General features: G+C 40.6%; 1 non-coding gene across 1 annotated transcript; it reads right to left on the reverse strand.

The window, feature by feature from the left end:
* Nucleotides 1-1,480: 1,480 nt before the first annotated feature.
* LOC136723979 (small nucleolar RNA SNORD66) lies at nucleotides 1,481-1,557 on the reverse strand. Its single transcript, XR_010806920.1, has one exon. It is a non-coding gene; the product is annotated as a small nucleolar RNA SNORD66 (small nucleolar RNA).
* Between the last annotated feature and the right edge of the window lie 9,386 nt (nucleotides 1,558-10,943).

Genomic DNA, 10,943 nt, shown 5'->3' on the forward strand with positions numbered 1-10,943 from the left:
CAGTTTGACTGATTTAATGTTAATTACTCTGGGTTCCTGAATACTCTGTGCAGACCCGTTCTTTACTTTTACTAAATATATGTATCAAATATGCCTAAGAAGCGTTTTAGCTGTCACGATCTCTACCTCACCTACAGTCTACAGTCTTTCATGTGCTTGAAAAACACACGCATTGTATAGCATTACAGGTGTAGTCAGATTGAGTGATTAAACACTTGTTTCTTTAGTTTTGATTGTGCTGTGGACGCCTTCAGAAAACAAAGTGCTTTGATCTTATTTATACCAATCATTTGAATGTTTTATGTTCATATTTAAATGTAAATACTACTTATGCTAGTTTTATTTGATTGTTTGCCTTTCATTATACCACAGCATTTAAAGAGCTATCGGCTGTTGTAGGTGGTTCAAAAACTCTGTGATTCTACTGTTAACCGTATATCACTATTATGACATTTTTGTTTTTTAAATCAGCTCGATTAAATAGAAAAAATGTTGATCGTCAATTCAATTAGTTGATTCATAGACCCGATTAATTGATTAATCGAGGCAGCCCTAAAAATACGTTCAAATGTTCCTACCACCAAGGATGCATCCAGCAACTTCTGCTTCTTCTCCAAGACCTCGTCTCCATCCTCCTCCGTCTCAAACTCCTTCTGGCAGCGGTTCAAAAGCAGAGAGCGGAAAGGCACCGTCTCTCCCGGCTTGTCAACGGCTGGGACTTTGAGCTACAGAAAGGGGAGCAGGAACAACATAAACCCTAAGCAAGATGGTGTGCTAGGCTGGCTTCCAGCTTTAATAGGTATCGGAGTGAAAACTCTTGATATGCGCATCACAAGACAGGCATCTGCTAGTCCATTCAAAACTGAACTCCCACAAATTACAATTCCAGAGCTAAACAAATCTGATCCATGTATTATTATTATTATTATTATTATTATTATTATTATTATTATTATTATTATTATTATTATTATTATTATTATTTATTTCCTAGCAGATGTCCTTGTCCAATATAAGAGCAATACAAAGTGCAATAATACAGAGCAGTTCAAGTCGTAATACATTTTACAAGTTCAAATTTACACAAATAGCATCTTCACAATCCTCTACCATTCCCTCCCTCCCTCTTTCACTTCACTCTCCCCGTCACCCTCCTTCTCTCACCCTCAGAAGGCACTGGCACATATTGGCGTATGAGGCGGAGAAGTTGGGTTCGGAGACGGCCTTCTCGAAGATGAGCTCCATGACACCCTGGAGTCGCTGCTCCGTGTCGATGGTCAGCTCGTTCACTTGACGCATCCACGGCTGGAACATCTGTGGGGTCAGCTTGTTCAGAATACCACTCACCCTGCGGAAGAGCTCCTGTTGAAGGGGAAAGGGGGGAGGAGGGAAGGAAGGAAAAAGAGTTAGTTCTGCAAACCTCGGCCAAGTCCGTGTTTTTATTTGTTCTGGAGAGGTGGGTGCATGTGAGCGTACTCAGCCCCTCAGTTCATCTTCTCCATCAGTAGAGGTCAGTGGCCCAGACACCAATGCACTACAAATAGATCATCAGTGGGGCTCCAATTTTACCCACAATCCCCTTTACTAGACTAGCAAATTATTATTCCCACCCCCCCAAACATGAACCGTGTCCTCTGCTCCTACATACCTGGGTCTTAATGACCTCGGGGTCATCACCCACTGTGGGAGCCTTCTTAATTGTAGGCAGGTAACACACATACAGTCATCTAAATAACAATCGCAATTAGACAGCAGTTGACAAAAAGTACAAATGAGACAAATGTCCAAGATCAGCATTAAACAGATCCATCAGAACAATGCAGGTAACCATCTCAATCAGAAGGATTTATATATAAAAACATGAAAATAAAACTCTAGGGTCTCCTAGACAAGCAGGGGGCTGCATACCTTAGCCAGGACCACATCGCTAATGCGGAGTTTCTGCAGCCTGTCACAGATGAACTCTAAGTCCAGCAGGAACTGACGCTCATTTTTCTCCTTCTCATCAGGGACATAATTACACCTGCAACATAATTTGAAAGCAACAACATTTCCACAGGAGTCTTGGTTGTGCCGAGGATTACGAAATAATGAAAGCAATACATTTTAGACGTCGGCTCAAAATCCCTACCATTCGGCGTTGAAATGACCCAGGTTTATTTTGTATTTATACCATATCCAGTTCACCATATTCACATCCTCTCATACAGTAATCAATAAACGAGAATAATGGTTCAATTTGTAGCTACACACCTATGCTTAGGAGCAATTCACACGATCTTGTACTGGTGAAGAACATTATTATTCACAATATGTCATTTAAAAAAATGTAGGCTATACATACCCTGCTGCAATGAAAAGAAAAAGATAGATTAATGAAACGGCCTACCTGAATCTTGCGGAGTCTTCAAGACAAAACTTGAAGTTTGCAATCGCTGCCATGCTTTTGAATTCAATACAACCAAAAGGCTCTCGGGAACACTGAAATTACTCAGAGGTAAAATCAATCAACCGTACGACTCCGTCTCCAAACACACTATCAGCTCTAATTAGGCAATATCCACAGAGCAAACAGAATCGAATTCCAGCAACTGTTACGTATGCAACTGACAACAACTGACGTCATACCCAACACATATCAGAACAACATAATACAGTTCAGAAACGAGAGGCCACTCGACCCATCAGCTCGTTTGGTGTCCATTAATAACTAAATGATCCAAGGATCACATCCAGTCTATTTCTGAATGTTCCCAAATTGTGGCTTCAACCACATCGCTGGGGAGTCTGTTCCAGATTGTAATAACTCTCTGTGTGAACAAGTGTCTCCTGTTTTCTGTCTTGAATGGCTTGAAGCCCAATTTCCATTTGTGTCCAAACACACTGAATCGAGTCACTCAATCGGTTCGCATCGCCCCACAAAAGAATCAGTCCCTCAGCCAGGCTCACACTGCGCACTTTTACAACCCGACCCGAGTCTGAGAGGCGGGCAGCGTGGCTTTCCCTGGATGCTGTCTTTTGCTGGTGAAGAGTCGCACTACTGATCATTAAGGATCAACATTTGATCTGCATGGCTTATCACATCAGCGCCAACACAACAAGCAACGAGCAGCACAAGTGTCCCTCAGTCCAAGTCCACAACACACACGAGTGGCCTGTAACTCCCGATCAACAGCAGAGCTAGTAGGCTGGCACCCCCTCCTGTAAAATGAGCGGAACAACCCTATTCATCAATACAAGGCTGTAAGTCTAGAGAGAGGGCCTACCTTACATGTGTTTTCCTCTGGATTTTCAGGAAGCCAAGTCTTTGATGATGTCACCAAAACCCAGGTGGTGCTTTAAGGGCTTCAGAGTGAGCGCTCAGTCTGTCAGCCCCACTGTAGAGGCGCCCTGTTCTGCACAGGCCGGGTTACACACAGAGCAACCTGCACAGCCACGCAACTGGGAAAGTGACATATATGCGCAATGCAATGTCCACCTTCGGGCCACAGATTGCAGCTTCTTTCACGCAGTGACTGAAGCAAGGCGCTTGCAGTTTTGATATATCCCTTGAAATGAGACATTGCGTCTGTGAAATCCTCTTAGATCAGCGCAGTGTTTCCTCTGAAGCAACAGCACAGGATCGGGGTTCTTGAGATGAGAGCTGATGTCCGTCCTGTTTCCAAACTTCGCTATTACTTTCCCCCGCTTTGTCTTTACAGTAATTGAACCCGTGAAAGGCTCTCTGGATTGTCAGTCTGCTTAGTCCCACCTTCAAGCAGAGAAACCAACTCTGATAGGACAGAACTGCGCCGGTAATCCCATGCATTAAATAGGGCCTGATTGTAGCGCCGTCTCCTGGTCAAGGGTGGACAGTGGTCAGCAGGCACCAACACCAGCCTAGGCACCCACACCGGGCCGCAGACCTCTGCAGGGCCCCAGGGTCCAAAGCAGGGGCCCACACTTCCCCACATCACCCCCTCCACACTCTGTGATCTGGTATATCTACCGCACAGTGCACAATTCATTGAATTGCTGGTAAATTAAATACATTGTGAGCATAAGCGACATATATGTGAACCTTTTCTTGTCCCAAGAGTAGCACTGTTATCATTTCCGTTGCACAGAGCACAAGCATTTCCAAATCTTTTTCAAATATTTAACATAACAACATAAGAAAGTTTACAAACGAGAGGAGGTCATTTGCCACATCGTGCTCGTTTGGTGTCCATTAATAACTAAGTGATCCAAGGATCCTATCCAGTCTGATTTTAATTGTTCCCAAATTTTCAGCTTCAACCACATCACTGGGGAGTAGTGTTTCCAGCCCGGGGACCCGTGGTACCGAAAACCCGGGCAACCCGGACGATTTGTCAATCTCACAAGCCCGGGTTTGGCATGGGTATAAAACCGGGGCTGAGAAACAAACCAACAAAAATCATACTTGCGTGCACAGAGCCTCAGTGAGCTCTTGTGTTTTTTCATTCGGTGAGAAGATTGATGTTCATTCCGTAACCTACAATATAATTGAGCACTGTTGCAAAATACGAGGAGTTCAAAAAAAATGTTCTGATCCAAGCTCGGTTTGGTTCTACTTCCTACAAATGCAAAAAGTATGCAAACAACGTATTGCAAACAGCTGGGGGCTCTACAAGGTCACTTCAGTTCATACAAATGATCAATACATAATAACTCTGTGAATGAACTGAGTTCGTGTTTAATTTTAGCTTCACATAAAATACAGACACAAAAATGACATGTATTATTTTACTTATTTAGAATAACATTGATGATATGGCCAGGTTGTAGTTTAATGATTAAAATAAGGGGGAAAACTAAGATCCGAGGAGTTCAAGCATACGTTTGATGTGTCTAACAGTGTGTTTTTTATTTATTTAATTTTGTTTCCATTTTGATTATTTATTCAATTTATATGCCTATGAGATAATCTGGCTTCAATCACAGATGCCCCGGGGACCCAGGGTTTATGAAATTTAAACTCCAAAAACCCTGGCCTGGAATTTTCCCCCGATTTTGGAAACCCTACTGGGGAGTTTGTTCCAGATTGTGACAACTCTATGTGTGAAGAAGTGTCTCCTGTTTTCCGTCTTGAATGCTTTGAAGCCCAATTTCTTTTTGTGTCTCTGCTGATCTGGAAAAGCTCCTCTGGTTTGATGTGGTCGATGCCTTTCATGATTTTGAAGACTTGAATCAAGTCCCCATGTAGTCTCCTCTGTTCCAGGGTGAAAAGGTTCAGTTCCTCAGTCTCTCAGTAGGACATCTCAGTAGGACATCAGCTCTAACTAGTGCATCGTACAGTCTGAACATCACTGCCCTTGATTTAAAAGCAATGGCCCTAACACTGATCCCTGTGGATCTCCACTAACAACCTCACTCCAGATAGAAGCAACTCCTCTAATCGACACCCTCTGTTTCCTCTACATCAACCAGTTCATAATCTACTACTTACATTACCCTGAATGCCTACAGCTTCCAATTTGAGGATCAGTCTTTGGTGTGGAACCTTATCAGAAGCTTTTTGAAAATGTACGTATATCATATCATGTGTTTTCACATGATCTACAGCTGCAGTTGCATGTTCAAAAAACTCTAATACATTTGTAAGACATGATCTGCCTCGTCTAAACCCATGTTGACTATCTCCAAGAATATGGTTTTCATTAAAATGCTCCTCTATTTCTGTCTAATCATTTTTTCCAACATTTTACAAGTAATGCAGGTGAGACTGATTGGTCTGTAATTTCCTGGCTCAGTTTTGTCCCCTTTCTTGTGGATTGGTATGACATTTGCTATCTTCCAGTCAGTTGGCACATCCCCTGTTCTAAGTGTCTTTTGGAATATTTGAGTTAGCGGCCTGTAAATAATTTCCCACATTTCTTTAAGTACTGTTGGAAATATACCATCTGGCCTAGGTGATTTGTTTGTTTTTAATTCTGCTAGTCCCTGTAGTACCTCCACCTCATTTTTCCTGATCTCTCTTAGGGTTTGACTGGACTGGTTATTATCCTGTGGCATGTTATCTGTTTTTTCTTTTGTAAAAACCTCTAAAATACTCATTTAGAACATTTACCATATCTTGTTCATTTTCCAAAATACTTCAATTTTTGCCCTCTATCTGTTTCACTTCATCCTTTATTGACCTCTTGCTGTTGTAGTATTGAAAAAAGCTCTTTGCATTAGTTATAGAGCTATGTTTCTTTCTATTTCCCTCTTTGCTTTCCTGATCCCTTTCTTAAGATCTATTTGCAGTTCAACATATTCTTTGTATTTTGTTTAGTCTCTATCCCTTTTGTATGCGCTATACCACATTTTCTCTCTCTTCAAATTTTTTTGCATACTTCCATTAAACCATTTTGGCCAATGTTTTTTGGTCCTCAATTTGCTAAGTTTTGGTATAAATTTCTCCTGAGCCTCAAGTAGTATATTCTTAAATATACCCATCCATTTTCAACTGAATCTGATCCAGTGTGCTCCAGTCTACCTCTTCCAAGTGTCGCCTCATACCTTCAAGGTAGACCAAAATTGTAGACCATTGCTTTAGACTTGGGCCTTGTTTCTAGAAAGAATGCCTCAAAGATGACCATATTGTGATCACAGTTTGCTATTGATTCTATAACTAATGTCCCTCTGACTCTATCAAACATCTCGGTTATTTGAAGGGAAATCTGTCAAGGTCACTGTTAAGGTACAACGCTTCAGTTGAAGCAGCCCTTCGGATCCCAGTGAATCGGGCAGTCAGGTCAGTCAGCATTTCAGCTACAGGGGAGACTTTTCAGCAGGAGACGAGCGCTCGGGAAGAAAAATGCACAGACACAGAAGTAGTCTGTTCGTTTATCTTCAGTTTATTGAAAGTTTCACACAGCCTTTATACAGTCTAACAAACATCTTCAGTGATAGTTACGGGGCAGTCCCGATATGTAGTTACACACCATAATAGTACTGATTTTGCAGTGTTCCCACAAGCAGGTGCACATGTCATGCCTCGTGGGAATGTTATTGTCCGAGGATGTGTGTAACCCATAATATATTTGTGTTTCGGGAAGGGGAAAATGTAGCACATACTGTACGAACAACATGTTTTGTGTCTGCCACAGCTGCTTGGATTACAAGCAGTTCTGCAAGCTATTTCAGCAGTGTGCATAAGACATAGATAATAAGTAAAGTTATGAATAACTCACAGTTCCTAACTAGTAACTTACTGGAAAGTTTCCTATATTTTCTAACAGTTATACAGTGGGTATATACAATACATAGGAGGCAATTTTACCCCAACAGTCACCGTTGACAATTGGAAACAGCTCCTCAGTGGAATATGCCAGTAATGAGGACATAAGTGTACAAACATAAAGAAAGTCCTGCTATTACAAACTGCCAGCAAATGCATGTAATGCATTACTCATCTATTCAAAATACCTAGTTTACTGCATTACTATGATTATTATTATCCAATATAGAAATATATTAACACATTAGTCTCAGTAACGTGCATTTTTCACCTTTAATTTTGTGTAATTTCCAGGAAAATAGTGTTGATACATTTTGAATAGTCAGTGAAACATATCAATTTTCAAAGACTTCATGTCCCTCTTAACAGCCCTAGCAAACAATGCATTTACAGCATATTAATAAATAAAGAATACTTTAAGGGGGATGGTGTAAAACATCCATAGGAACAGCAGAGAAACTGTAAGTTAAACATGAACCTGAGATATTTCCACAATGTTTCTGGGTTCAAAAATAGGATCACCAAATAAATAAGCAAGTAAATCTTAAAGTACAGCTATAGATAATTCATTTTTGTAAGGATATTATACATTATTGACAATGTTTTCTGTATCAGTTGTTAAAACCCCTAAAAAGAGCACATTATAAATGGTCAATGTGATTTATTTCCAGCACACAATCCCCAAAGAAATGACAGGAATTAAGGACTGTGTTGTGGAAATACCATTTTAACTTGTATAAAAGGAAAGCTTTAAAGTTAATCTCTACTTTCTTTGGGTCTCAAATATTTAATTCTTAATTCCCCTAACTGGTCTTGGTTTGTATCGTTGAAATGCAATTTGATCACAGAATTTATCTATTTAACATGTCAAACAGTAGGTGGCAGAGTTTACATTACATTATTTGTCATTTAGCAGACGCTCTTATCCAGGGCGACTTACATTTGTACCCATTTATTATTATTATTATTATTATTAATATTTTTATTTCTTGGCAGACGCCCTTATCCAGGGCGACTTACAACATAACTGCGAAAATACAGTGAAGTACAATCAATCAATCAATCAATCAATCAATTTTTATTTGTATAGCGCCCTTCGCAGGGTAGCCACAGAGTGCTTTACAGACTGGTAAACATACAACAAACGTACAGCAAAATAAAAAACATAAATACAATAAAATCAAATATAGACCTGTAAACATTTTACATGATCTAGAATAAAGTGAGTGAACATTTAAGTAAATAAAGCATTTAGGAACGGAGGAGAGAAAAACAAGAAAACTCCTAAGAATGGCATGTAGGAGAAAATGAATCTCTGGGGGTCCACGGCCTAGGGCCTAGGCCTAATGGTTGCCTCCCCTCCAGGCAGTATACTTATTACAGCAGCAAGGAGATCAGAAAGTTCTTTATCGGTGCTGCTGGCTGTGGTCTTCCCTGTGGAGGAGGCCTCTCGCTGGCCATCGGGGGTGGAGGGTTTGGACCATCAACAGGCTTTGGGTTGCGATGGCTCATCAAACCTTGGGTGTGGATGCCCCGCTGACCCTCCATTGTGAGGTGCTTCTGGGATGGGTTGTGCCTCATCAGACAGGTAGGGAGGTGCCAGTCCCTTTAGTGCTTTACATGTTAATAAGAGCACTTTAAAGTCTATCCTGTAGTGCACGGGCAGCCAGTGAAGAGAAGCCAATACTGGAGTGATGTGTTCATGTTTTTATGTTTTTGTTAGGATTCTTGCAGCAGCATTTTGGACTGAAGTGCACAAATAGCTCTGTTTGTGCTGCCTGACAGAATGGCATTACAGTAGTCCAATCTAGATGTAACAAATGCGTGTATCAATTTCTCAGTGTCCTGTAACGAGAGGAATTGTCTTAGTCTAGCAATGTTTCTAAGCTGGAGGAAGGAAGATCTCGACACATTCTGAATGTGTGATTCAAAAGATAGATTATGATCACAGATGACACCCAGGTTTCATGCCATCCCCTTAGGGGAGAAATTAAAGTTATCATTACTCAGTTTTGTTAGTGAATGATGAACAGTTCGATTTTTGTCTCCTAAAATTATGACTTCTGTTTTGTCAGAATTAAGCATAAGAATTTTTTTTCTCATCCATGTTTTAATCTCAGACAGACAGCAGATTCATTTTTCTAGGTCTATGGTGTTGTTAGGATTTACTGACAGATATAATTGTGTGTCGTCTGCGTAACTGTGAAAGTTAATATTATGTCGTCGAATGATATCACCTAAAGGGAGCATGTACAATGAAAAAAGTACAGGTCCGAGGACTGAGCCCTGTGGGACTCCGTACTTAACCTCAGTTAAATTTGAGTGGTTCTCGTTAATCTGTGCATATTGGAGTCTGTTTGACAGATATGATTTAAACCATGAAAGCACATTGCGAGATAGGCCAATACGGTTTTCTAAGCGGTGTATCAAGATTTTGTGGTCGATTGTGTCAAAAGCCGCACTTAAGTCTAATAAAATAATAACACTGGTGTGCCCTACATTGGAGGACTGAAACACGTCATTCAATACTTTTAACAGGGCCGTTTCTGTACTCAGGCCGGAACGGAAGCCTGATTGAAATTCTTCATAAAGGTGATTATCGGTTAAAAAAGCTTGCAGTTGGTTTGCAACTACTTTCTCTAGAACCTTAGAAAGGAAGGGAAGGTTTGAGATAGGTCGATAGTGTTTAAGTTGGTTAGGGTCGACACTGGGTTTCTTAAGAAGTGGTTTAATTACAGCTATTTTAAATGATTCAGGAACAGATCCTGAGAATAAAGAGACATTGATAATATTGTGTATTCTGTGAATAATTCATGGCAGAGATTGTTTTAGCAGTTTAGTGCGTATAGGGTCTAGTGCGCAGGTTGTTGTTTTCATTTTAGTAATTAAGGAGACCAATTCCTGGTGATTTACTACGTTAAACGAGTCCAAGGTAGGCAGGGGCTGTGAAGGACTGCATGTGTCAGCTATAAAATCTGTGTATGTTTCCTGTTCTATCTGTTTTCTAATGCTGTTAACTTTGCTATTGAAATGATCCACGAAGTCACTACAGGTGAAATTGGGGGGGATGACCTCTGAAGGCTTTACCTTCTGGTTAGTAAGTGTCGCTATTGTATTAAAAAGAAAACGCGGGTTGTTCGTCGAACCACGGTGAGTGTTTTGTTGGTTTTTATTTGTCGTGTCCTTAATGGGGCTACTAAAGCAGTGCTTAGTGTATTGTTGAAATTATTTAATAATTCATCTGCAGATCCTTCTTTTGATAAAGCTAGCATTTGGCAAGAGGATAGTGATTTTATAAATAGCAGTGGGATTTAGGCAGCGAGTTTCTATGTTCCTTTCCGTGTGTCTAATTCTACTCCTCCTACAAGGCAATCAATCATTACAAATTAAATTTAGCTAAAACAGCAATTCAAAATAATACATTTTACAAATTTCAATTTACAATTTACACAAGTACAGTAAGTGACTTCCTACATCCTTGACAGTGAAAGCTAAGTGCTGTCAAGATGTAGGGTCACAGTCAAGGGCTACGGGAAAGGGAGCAAGGAGTAAAACAATCAAGAACGCGAGAAGCATAATAAAACTGTGAAGTGCTATCTAGCAGGGATAGAGGACTAATATTACAAGTGCTGTCGGAAGAGATGCGTCTTGAGTAAGTGCCGGAATGAGGTCAAGGACTCTGCTGTTTTGACTTCGGTGGGCAGGTCGTTCCACCATT

The sequence above is a fragment of the Amia ocellicauda genome, unplaced genomic scaffold, assembly GCF_036373705.1.
Source record: "Amia ocellicauda isolate fAmiCal2 unplaced genomic scaffold, fAmiCal2.hap1 HAP1_SCAFFOLD_171, whole genome shotgun sequence".
Lineage (NCBI taxonomy): Eukaryota > Metazoa > Chordata > Actinopteri > Amiiformes > Amiidae > Amia > Amia ocellicauda.